General features: G+C 47.1%; 1 protein-coding gene across 1 annotated transcript in view; it reads right to left on the bottom strand.

Moving 5' to 3' along the window:
• DNAJC11 (DnaJ heat shock protein family (Hsp40) member C11) overlaps window positions 1-11458 on the bottom strand; it is an 81359-nt gene that overhangs the window by 26504 nt on the left and 43397 nt on the right. The gene's annotated exons all lie outside the window — the stretch shown is intronic.

Below are 11458 nucleotides of genomic sequence, written 5' to 3'. Positions count from 1 at the left end.
AAAAAAAAAAAAAAAAAAAAATTACAATCACTGAAAATAAGGCTTGTAATGAAAAATACTCTGAGGCTGATCTTTTTTTTGGGGAAAAAACCATACAAAATAAATAAGAGTTCAAACGGTTTATGAGATATAATTTTGAAATTCCATAATGGCATTTTGGAGTATCTTTATTTTGGGTAGGAATCTTGGTGGAGCTGTCATGTTTAATTGGGTAAATTTATATTCTCTTTTAGAATGAAATGGAATTGAAAAGGTCTACAGTTTTGTAGCATCTAAATTTGATAAAACATTCAAAAGATCATAAATAAAGATGATTTAGAAAAATATGTCAAGGTCGGGTGCGGTGGCTCAAGCCTGTAATCCCAGCACTTTGGGAGGCCGAGACGGGTGGATCACGAGGTCAGGAGTTTGAGACCATCCTGGCTAACACGGTGAAACCCCGTCTCTACTAAAAAATACAAAAGCTAGCCGGGCGAGGTGGCTGGCGCCTGTAGTCCCAGCTACTCGGGAGGCTGAGGCAGGAGAATGGCGTAAACCCGGGAGGCAGAGCTTGCAGTGAGCTGAGATTCGGCCACTGCACTCCAGCCCGGGCAACAGAGCGAGACTCCATCTCAAAAAAAAAAAAAGAAAATATGTCAAAGAAAACTGTTGTGAATAAAGTTAAAAGACAATACCTGTCAAAATACTTGGGCCAAGATATTTTATGTTCTAATATGAAGAAATTTAGAATTGAGAGAGTATTTTCTAAATTAAAAATATGATACACAAAGAAGAATCAATTAAATGTGTCAAAAATTTCGGCTGGGTGCTGTGGCTCACTCCTGCAATCCCAGTAGTTTTGGAGGCTGAGGCGGAGGGACTGCTTGAGCCCAGGAGTTTGAGACCGGCCTAGGCACAACATGCTGAGACTCTATCTCCACAAAAAAAACTAAAAAGATTAGCTGGCAGTGGTGGTATCCGCCTGTGGTCCCAGTCACCTGGGAGACTGAGGTGGGAGGATTCCTTAAGCCCGGGAGGTCAAGGCTGCAGTGAGCCGTGACTGTATCACTACACTCTAGCCTGGATGATAGTATGAGACCCTGTCTCAAAGTAAAATAAAACTTGATAAATATAAATGCAACTTTCATAAAGATAGTAGGCAATGGTATTAAAGAAAAAGACACTGGAAATACACTCTTCACAAAACAGCGTGACACACTGTGGAAGTTAGATCAAAGGCCTCCCAAGGAACCATGCCTGCGGGTACTCATGCCCTCATAAAGAGCCCTCTCCTTGATCCTGAACCTCTCGGGTTCATAAAAGCAACTCTCAGACTTGCTTTTGTCCAACAGAATGCATGGATTTGATGGTGCTGACTTCAAGACCAGCTCATGAGAAGCCTTGCAGCTTGGCCCACGTCTCTAAAATACACTATCTGGGGGACACTAGCTAATATGTATTAAGTCCAGCTACCCAGAGACTGCTGTTGGCAAGGAAGCCTGAGGGGAGAGGTTGCCTGGAGAGAGAGTGATGCCAGCCAACTCTGCTGAGGTGCATGAGACATGAATGCAGAAGCCACTGCTGACGTGCAGACCAGCAAGCCTGCAGGGGATGAGATCCAGCTACCCTCTGACTGCAACTCCTGGGAGCACCACCCCATCCCCTGGGAGCACCACCCCATCCCCTGGGAGCACCACCCCATCCCCTGGGAGCACCACCCCATCCCCTGGGAGCACCGCCCCATCACAGTCAAGTCCCAGTCAATCCACAGAACTGTGAGACAGTATGGAATTGTTGTTGGAAGCCACCAAGTTTGGAAATGGTTACACAGCAGCACATAATCAGAACACTGATACTGGAGACAGACAAGGTTGATGAGCAGACTAAAAGTCTGTGGATACATGCCCCAAATAATGATTCCTACTCTTTTTTTTTTTTTGAGATGGAGTCTTGCTCTGTCACCTGGGCTGGAGTGCAGTGGCGCCATCTCGGTTCACTGCAAGCTTTGCCTCCTGGGTTCACGCCATTCTCCTGCTTCAGCCTCCTGAGTAGCTGTGACTACAGGTGCCTGCCACCATGAGTGGCTAATTTTTTTGTATTTTTAGTAGAGACGGGGTTCCACCATGTTTGTTAGCCAGGATGATCTCGATCTCCTGACCTCGTGATCTGCCCGCCTTGGCCTCCCAAAGTGCTGGGATTATAGGCGTGAGCCACCACGCCCGGCCACATGTTTTCTTAAGAACATTTTATTTTATTTTAAGAGACAGAATCTTGCCCAAGCTGTAGTGCAGTGGCACAAACACAGCTCACTGCAGCCTCAAACTCCTGGGCTCAAGTGATTCTCCTCCCTCAGCCTCCCAAGTAGTTGGGACCATAGGCACACGCCACCACACCTGGCTAATTTTTGTATTTTTTTGTAGAGACAGAGTCTCGCTATATTGCCCAGGCTGATCGCCAACTCTTGGGATCAAGCAATCCTCCTGCCTTAGCCTCCCAAAATGCTGGGATCACAGGTGTGAGTCATCGTGCCTGTCCCAATATTTTATTTTTCAACTACCTTTGAATAAATTATTTATAGTTTATCTGATATAATAAAACCAATATTCATTAAAACATATTTCAACAAATGATATCATCTGAATATTTTTATTTTATTTTTTTAGAGACAGGGTCTTACTTTGCTGCCCAGGCTGGAGTGTGGTGGCTTGATCACAGCTCACTGTTGCCCTGAACTCTTGGACTCAAGGGACATCCCTTCCTCGGCCTCCTAAATAGCTGGAATTACAGGTGCGTGCCACTGTGCCTGGCTAATTATTTAAAAAGTTTTTTTTTTTTTTTTTTTGAGATGGAAGTTGCACTCTTGTCGCTCAGGCTGGAGTGCAATGGCACAAGCTCGACTCACTGCAACCTCCGCCTCCTGGGTTCAAGTGATTCTCCTGCCCCAGCTTTCTGAGTAGCTGGGATTACAGGTGTGTGCCATTGCACCCAGCTAATTTTTGTATTATTGGTAGATATGAGGTTTCACCATGTTGGCCAGGCTGGTCTTGAACTCCTGACCTCAGGTGTTCCGCCTGCCTCGGCCTCCCCAAGTGCTGGGATTACAGGCGTGAGCCACCATGCCCGGTCCTAATATATAATTTATATATTGCATTTATTGCCGATTCTGTGTCCCTCAACTAGATCATTAAGCTTCATGGCGGGATTAGGTTGTCTGTTTTATTCTCTGCTGAATGTTCACATTCCTAAAGTGTCTGGCACATTACAGGCACCCAAATTAAATTACTTTGTGAATAAATCAACCATTTTCACCCATCTCCAACCCACAAAATTGCTAATATTAAACCAAGTCAACGAAAGATGACCATATGCCCCATTTTCCCCCTTTCGTAGCTAGCACATTTCTCCCTGTTAAATCTTCCTTTTTTTTTTTTTTTTTTTTTGAGACGGAGTCTCACTCTGTTGCTCAGGCTGGACTGCAGTGGCATGATCTCGGCTCACTGCAAGCTCCACCTCCTGGTTCATGCCATTCTCCTGCTTCAGCCTCCCAGGTAGCTGGGACTACAGGCGCCCGCCACCATGCCCGGCTAATTTTTTGTATTTTTAGTAGAGACGGGGTTTCACCGTGTTAGCCAGGATGGTCTCGATCTCCTGATCTCGTGATCCGCCTGCCTCAGCCTCCCAAAGTGCTGGGATTACAGGCGTGAGCCACCGTGCCCAGTTGTTAAATCTTATTTTGTAGTTTAATCCCTTCACTCTTATTAACTGGGCTCTTTGAGAACCTTCTGCCTTGGGTTAACTGTGAATGTGATAAAACGTCTTCACTGACATCACTCAGAAACTCTAAGCATGAGTTAGAGCCTTTCTCCTACAATGAGAAACTTCTTACCAGGTAGGAGATGATGCATTTGTACTCGTTGAGTAGAATCAGTTGTTTATTCAGCCAGGAATGTACCATTCTAAATTCTTTATTTTTTGGTTTCAAATCTTGTTTAAAAAATTTAAAACATTTAACTGACAAACAGAGATCGCACACGTTCCAGGTGTACAGTGTGCTGATTTGATACATGCAGACGCTGTGTAGTAATGATCACAATCATGTTAACACATTCAACACCAACCAGGCGGAATTATTTTCATGTTTATATTTATCTCGCCATGAGGGAAACATAAGAAATTTCTGTCAATTGCAATCTCAAAAGGAACTCTTTACTAACTGACAATTCCACCACAAGAGGTGATACAAGGCAACGTGAAATTCACCTGTTTATAACCGATGAACCCACCAGCATGGCACTCATGACGGTTCCCACAGAATCACTTCATCTCAAATGGAAGTCAGAGCCTGTCCTCCCGTATAAACAGTAGTCTCTAATTCTGAAACTTTGTTTGTAAGTGATTATGCTGACCTGAAGGGGTGAAACAGCCCTCTGATGGATACTCACTTCAAGACAAACAGCTGTTTTACCTTTGAATCCCTCTGTGCCTTCTATCTCGATTGCCAAGACCACTCTTCTCCAGGGTTTGTTTCATTGTCACAGCACTTTCCCAGACCTGATTCACCAGGCTTTGGTCCCTCTTCTCCTTACCAGACAACTTCCCACAATCTCCAATTGCAACAGCAGCCCATTTCTGCAGACAGTAAATTGCCTTTTCCTGTCACTACGCACAACAAACATATGGGTCAAACAATCCTTCTTTTGCTCTATCATGCTCTCAGCCAAGTCCGGGCAGTTCTATGACATCAGAACCACTTCCTCAGAACAGACTGAAGTCATAAGCACGGGCGACTTTTCTGGCTATGGTATGCCAAGGCAACCCCAGAATCCTTTAAAAATAATCAAGTGATGCACTCTTACAGCTTTATGAAAACATTTTGGCATTTAAAAATATTTTTATGGTTATATGCCTTCCTTGATATGTTATTCATTTATTTTTTGAGATGGGGTCTCTGTCACCCAGGCTGGAGTGCATCTTGGAGGCTGGAGCCAGGCTGGCACAATCCTGGCTTACTGCATCCTCCACCTCCAGGGCTCAAGCGTTCCTCCTGCCTTAGCCTCCCGAGTAGCTGGGACTACAGGAGCACACCACCATGTCCAGTTAATTATTATTATTATTTTTTGTAGAGATGCGATTTTGCCATGTTGCCCAGGCTGTTGATATATTATTTTTATATATTTATTTAGAGATGGCATCTCGAGCTTTTTGCTCAGGCTGGACTGCAGTGGTGTGATCTTGGCTCACTGCAACCCCCGCCTCCCAGGTTCAAGCAATTCTCCTGCTTCAGCCTCCCAAGTAGTTGGGATTACAGGCACCTGCCAGCACACCCGGCTAATTTTTGTATTTTTCGTAGAGATGGGGTTTCATCGTGTTGGTCAGGCTGGTCTCGAACTCCTGACCTCAGATGATGCACCCACCTCAGCCTCCTAAAACGTTGGTGAGAGATGAAGCCAGATGGACTTCCTGGGTCGGGTGGGGACTTGGAGAACTTTTCTGTCTTACAAGAGGATTGTAAATGTACCAATCACCACTCTGTAAAAATGCACCAATCAGCACTCTATGGTTAGCTAGAAGATTGCAAATGTACCAATCAGCACTCTGTAAAAATGCACCAATCAGTGCTCTGTGGCTAGCTGGAGGATTGTAAATGCACCAATCAGCACTCTGTAAAAACGCACCAATCAGCACTCTGTGGATTGTAAGTGCACTAATCAGCACTCTGTAAAATGGACCAACTGGCACTCTGTGAAATGGACCAATCAGCAGGACATGGGCGGGGAGAAATACGGGAATAAAAGATGGCCACCCCAGCCAACAGCAGCAACCCGCTTGGGTCCCCCTCCACGCTGCGGAAGCTTTGTTCTTTTTGCTCTCCACAATAAATCTTGCTAGGTCTGCACCACCTTTAAGTGCTATAACACTCACCGTGAAGGTCCGCAGCTTCATTCTTGAAGTCAGCGAGACCACAAACCCACTGGAAGGAACGAACTCTGGATACACTGGGATTATAGGCGTGAGCCACCGCACTTGGCCGATACATCATTTACATTTTTTTCTAATAAAGCTGAATTGTGTTTCTCAGCTATTACACAAACCACGCTGATGATGGGGTTTTCTAGATAAGAGAGGTCTTGCCAAGGAGTGTATATCAACCTCTGTAATAGCAAAAATGGCCCAGAAATAACGTAAATCTCCATCAAACTATTTTGTCGTAGGGTCAAAAAACTAAAGCAATATATGCTCGCAGAGACAGTCAAGCTCCTTTGCCCCCATACCCCCAAACAAACCTAACTTAATCATCTGCTGCACATGGGATGTAAACAAATTCACGAAGGAGGCAGCAATGAAGTCAGACAAGCTGCCTGGGATCAAATTGCCTTCTAAATATGCTCAAAGTGGCTGCCGTCCACAGAGACAGAAGATTTATGGGTATTAAGGAAAAAAGGAATTAAAATAATCAATACGAAGTGAATACAGCACAGAACGACACTGTTACATGATCTTAAGTCCTTAAAATGCAAGAAATGTGGATGGATTATGCAAATAAGACAGAAATCTGATGACGGCAGGAGGATGCCCAGGGTGGTCCAGTCAGGCTCCAGTTTCACATACCATTCTCAGGGATGAACCCCACGTCCTCCCCAGCCACCAATTCTCTCCCTGATGCCAGTTCAATGTGGAGGGCCCTAAAGACACTGGGACCACAGCAACCCGAGGGTGGCGTTTTCCAGCAGGACATACAGACAGGAATTTACTCCCACAGGGCAAAGCAAAGGCAGAAAACAGGTAATTAGAGCTAAGGACTGTGGGGTCCAAAGACTCAACCCAGAAAGTGGGCCTGCCATTTCATGGAGGCAGAAACTGGACTAAGAATGCAGAAGGGACTTGATCAAGGGCACAGACAGGAAGGTGGAATCTGAGTCTGGATGCAGGACCCTGGACTCTTAAGTCCAAGGTTCTCCCATGCTGCCTCCCACACACGGATGTGCCTGTGTGTGTGTGCATGCATGCGTTCCATCAGTTGGAGCCAGGGGCAAAGTGGACACACCCCGGGGCTGGGGATTCTACTTGTTCCCTCCTGGGCACCATGGTGCCTGGCAAGGCACATTCCACACAAGTCCATAACACAGCCAGCCATACTGCAAACAGCGCCGGGCCCGGCCCCAGGCAAAAGCTGCGGGAATTGTTCGAGGGCCATTTTCTTTTATTTTTTTTTTTGAGACTGAGTCTCTCTCTGTCACCCAGGCTAGAGTGCAGTGGCATGATCTAGGCTCACGGCAAGCTCTGCTTCCCGGGTTCAGGCCATTCTCTTGCCTCAGCCTCCGGAGTAGCTAGGACTACAGACGCCTGCCACCATGCCCAGCTAACTTTGTATTTTTAGTAGAGATAGGGTTTCACCGCATTAGCCAGGACGGTCTTATCTCCTGACCTCGTGATCCGCCCACCTCGGCCTCCCAAAGTGCTGGGATTACAGGCTTGAGCCACCGCACCCAGCCTCGAGGGCCATTTTCAAATCCCACCTCACAGGTCCCACCATTCCTGACCGAGCTAAGAATTTCCTCCTCAGTGTTGAATGAACCACCACCACATTTCATTCTGAACATCATTTTGGTACCAGTACCACTTTGCATTTATATAGCAAGATTATCTTTCCCTAATAAATTGACATCTATTTCATGTGTTTTCAATCTTTCCACAACTTGGCATGGTAGTCAGGACAGATGTCCTCATTTTACAAAAGAGAAAACGGAGCACTGTCCAAGGGCTCACTCTGTGTCCTGCCTCCTGCTGGCAGTTGTACCTTCTAACCTGGGCTTTTCCTCACTAGGCTTTTTTGCTTGGTAGATACATTAACCTACTGGAAATCCCTACCTCATCTGCTCTTATTGGTGAAAACAGAGAGAAATACGCACCTGCGTTTCGGGCGGCAATAATATCACGCATGGGATACAGCCTGCAAACCCCTCTGAGCTGAGGTCCACTGTGGGGGTCCAGCTGACAGGCTGATCCCTAAGTCATCAAAAGTGTCCTTCTGTTTTTGTTTAAGACAGGACCTTGCTCTGTTGCCCAGGCTGGAGTGTAGTGGTGCAATCACGGCTCACTGCAACCTTGAACTCCTGGGCTAGGGCAATCCTCCTTCGTCTGCCTCCCAAGTAACGTGGACTACAGGTATGTGCCACTGTGTCCAGCTAATTTGTAAATATTTTGCAGAGATGGGGGTCTTGTTATGTTGCCCAGGCTGACCTCAAACTCCTGAACTCAAGCAATCCTCCTGCCTTGTCCTCCCAAAGTGCCAGGATTACAGGAATAAGCCGCCATGCCTGACTTCCCCATGGTCTTTCTGTTTGTTTGTTTGTTTGAGACTCTGCTGCCCAGGCTGGAGTGCAGGGGTGTAATCTTGGCTCACTGCAGCCTGGACCTCCCAGGCTCAAGGGATCCTCCCACCTCAGCCTCCCAGGTAGCTGGAGCTACAGGTGCATGTTACCATGCCTGGCTAATTTTAGTATTTTATTTGTAGACACGGAGTCTCACTGTGTTGCCCAGGCTGGTCTCGAACTCCTGAACTCAAGTGATCAGCCCACCTTGGCCTCCCAAAGTGCTGGGATTACCCACCACCACACCTGGCCTCCATGGTCTCCTTAAAGCGGAGATCACCCCTTTCTTTTCAGGACAAGGATGTTTGCTCATCTTGAAAAGCAAAAAAACCTGTCAGAAATGGAATGAAAGATCTACCTCAGATCCTCTCCTTAAAATGCTGGACAGCCAACATCTGGTTATCGCTCAAGATTTCTGATTAGAAAAGGTTTGATTTATTTGGAAGCAGTTTCATGGAAGTACCAAAGTATAGGACATTTTAAAAATCACTTGCATGTCTGTGTGAGATGGTCACAGCTGCGCTCCCTCATTCCACAGAAACATGGCCTGCAGACACATTTGCAGAGTCCTAATAAGCAACTGTCACACACCCCCAGATGGCCGATTTGATCACAGGACATGGGTGCAGGATGATAGTGAGGTTCTCTTTCCCTTTCACTGCTCCTAACACAGCAAACCTCCAGCCAGAACAGCGAAAACGCCAAAGGCACAGCCTGCTCCTGCCAGGCACCCTGACCCCACCTCCACCTGCCAACACAGACCTTCCCAACTGGACCTCCCCTGGGCACCTGGCTGGGAGATCCAAGCAGGAATCATTAGCACAGCTCAGGGCACCTCGGAGCCTTTCAACTCCCCCAGTTATCCCAAACTCCCCGACTCGGTTCACCCAGGGTTTTGATTCCCTGCCTCCATCTGACCAAAAGGTAACCCTGCACTTCTGAGGACCTCATCTGCTGAGGGGAGAGTGAGTAGATGGGAGCGGAGGTGTTACCATTTTCAAATATACATTTTTTTCCAAGAGAATTAAAACATTTATTGATTATACATGAAAATGGATGATACAAAAGCTTCATTCCCATCCATAATTTTTTTTTTTTTGAGACGGAGTCTCGCTCTGTCGCCCAGGCTGGAGTGCAGTGGCCGGATCTCAGCTCACTGCAAGCTCCACCTCCCGGGTTTACGCCATTCACCTGCCTCAGCCTCCCGAGTAGCTGGGACTACAGGCGCCCGCCACCTCGCCTGGCTAGTTTTTTGTATTTTTTAGTAGAGACGGGGTTTCACCGTGTTAGCCAGGATGGTCTCGATCTCCTGACCTCGTGATCCGCCCGTCTCGGCCTCCCAAAGTGCTGAGATTACAGGCTTGAGCCACCGCGCCCGGCCTATTCCCATCCATAATTTTATCTGGTCAAATATACTCTGAAATGTGGGATTCAAATAGCTGGGCGTGTTCTGGATATATGGTCCTTCAAATGCTGTGTGGGCCTTAAAACAACGGCTTTCTAGAATGTATTTCATCAGAGGTTGATCTCACTATGCATCCCAGTTGAAGCCAGCATTTGTTCTTTTTCTTTTTTTTCTTTTCTTTTTTATTTTTTTGAGACAGAGTCTCACTCGGTTGTCCAGGCTGGAGTGCAGTGGCGTGATCTTGGCTCACTACAACCTCTGCCTCCCTGGTTCAAGCGATTCTCCTGCCTCAGCCTCCCAAGTAGCTGAAATTACTTGGGAGGCTGGTGGTCATGTACCACCAGGCCTGGCTAATTTTTATTGTATTTTTAGTAGAGATGGGGTTTCACCATATTGCCCAGGCTGGTCTCAAACTCCCGACCTCAGGTGATCTGCCCGCCTCTGCCTCCCAAAGTGCTGGGATTATAGGAGTGAGCCACTGTACCCGGCCTGTTCTTTTCCTTTACAAGGTTTAAAGAAAATAATAATGCTTCTTATAACTTTGTATGGCTTCCGCTCTCCTTCCAACAATGTTGATTTGACACAGATCATGGGAGAAGAGGCTGACGGAAGACTGGGGGGGGCTCCCAACTCCTTATCATGACAGATACAGGCTCTCTGCCAGGCCGTCCTGGCCACAATGATAGGGTCTGGCCACTGAGCCCTCTTTTCAAACACAGCTGAATAGTACACCAGGCCATGTTTCATTAGCCATTCAGTACAACTGGAATCTCAAAGTGACCAAGCTTTCTATTTGCCACAGAGCTGGGGCACACATGCAAAACAATCTCCCCAGCATATTGAAAGGAAAAAGAGAGCATACTTAGCATTGAAAAGTAACTCAGACTAAGTAGTGTGTCACTGGGTTAAAGGACTTAAACTCCCTCGGTGATCTGGGACACTGATGCTGCTCAAACAGCCCAGTGACCGGCGGTCATGGCACCAATGCCCTGGGGTGATGTGAGCAGGGCCCTCTGCGCAAGGCAACACAGACATGCGCTGAGCCCTCTGCATTTTTTGGCTCTCCATATCCTAATGGGTAAGCAAGGACTTCTGCTGCCTCAATGCTTAGGTGATTTAGGTGGCTGTCCTCTGCCCTGCCACTGGCCTCTGATTTCCAGCGTGAAGGACTTGGGCAGCACAGTCGGAGGAAACGGCTTTCAATGACTGGCCTGTATTATCTGCTTGGCAAAACTCCCTGACTTCTGGAAAAAACAGGGGACTGGTTTTGTCTTCCCTCCACATGGTATAAAACATTCATCTCCTGGAGATGAGCAGCAGCGTGGCTGATGGCTGCCAGGGAGGTGTTTCCAGAAAGATATGAATTTGACATAACATAAGCCAAATTTTGTCCCACCAGCTTGTATGTTTTTACTTTTTTTTTTTTTTTTGAGACGGAGTCTCACTCTGTCGCCCGGGCTGGAGTGCAGTGGCCGGATCCTGGCTCACTGCAAGCTTCGTCTCCCGGGTTCACGCCATTCTCCTGCCTCAGCCTCCCAGGTAGCTGGGACTACAGGCGCTCGCCACCTCGCCCGGCTAGTTTTTTGTATTTTTTAGTAGAGACGGGGTTTCACCGTGTTAGCCAGGATGGTCTCGATCTCCTGACCTTGTGATCCGCCCGTCTCGGCCTCCCAAAGTGCTGGGATTACAGGCTTGAGCCACC

Source organism: Rhinopithecus bieti, unplaced genomic scaffold, assembly GCF_001698545.2.
Source record: "Rhinopithecus bieti isolate Rb0 unplaced genomic scaffold, ASM169854v2 scaffold_40368, whole genome shotgun sequence".
NCBI lineage: Eukaryota > Metazoa > Chordata > Mammalia > Primates > Cercopithecidae > Rhinopithecus > Rhinopithecus bieti.
Note: the sequence above shows the minus strand (reverse complement) of the source record. Positions and strands in the feature narration are given on the sequence as shown.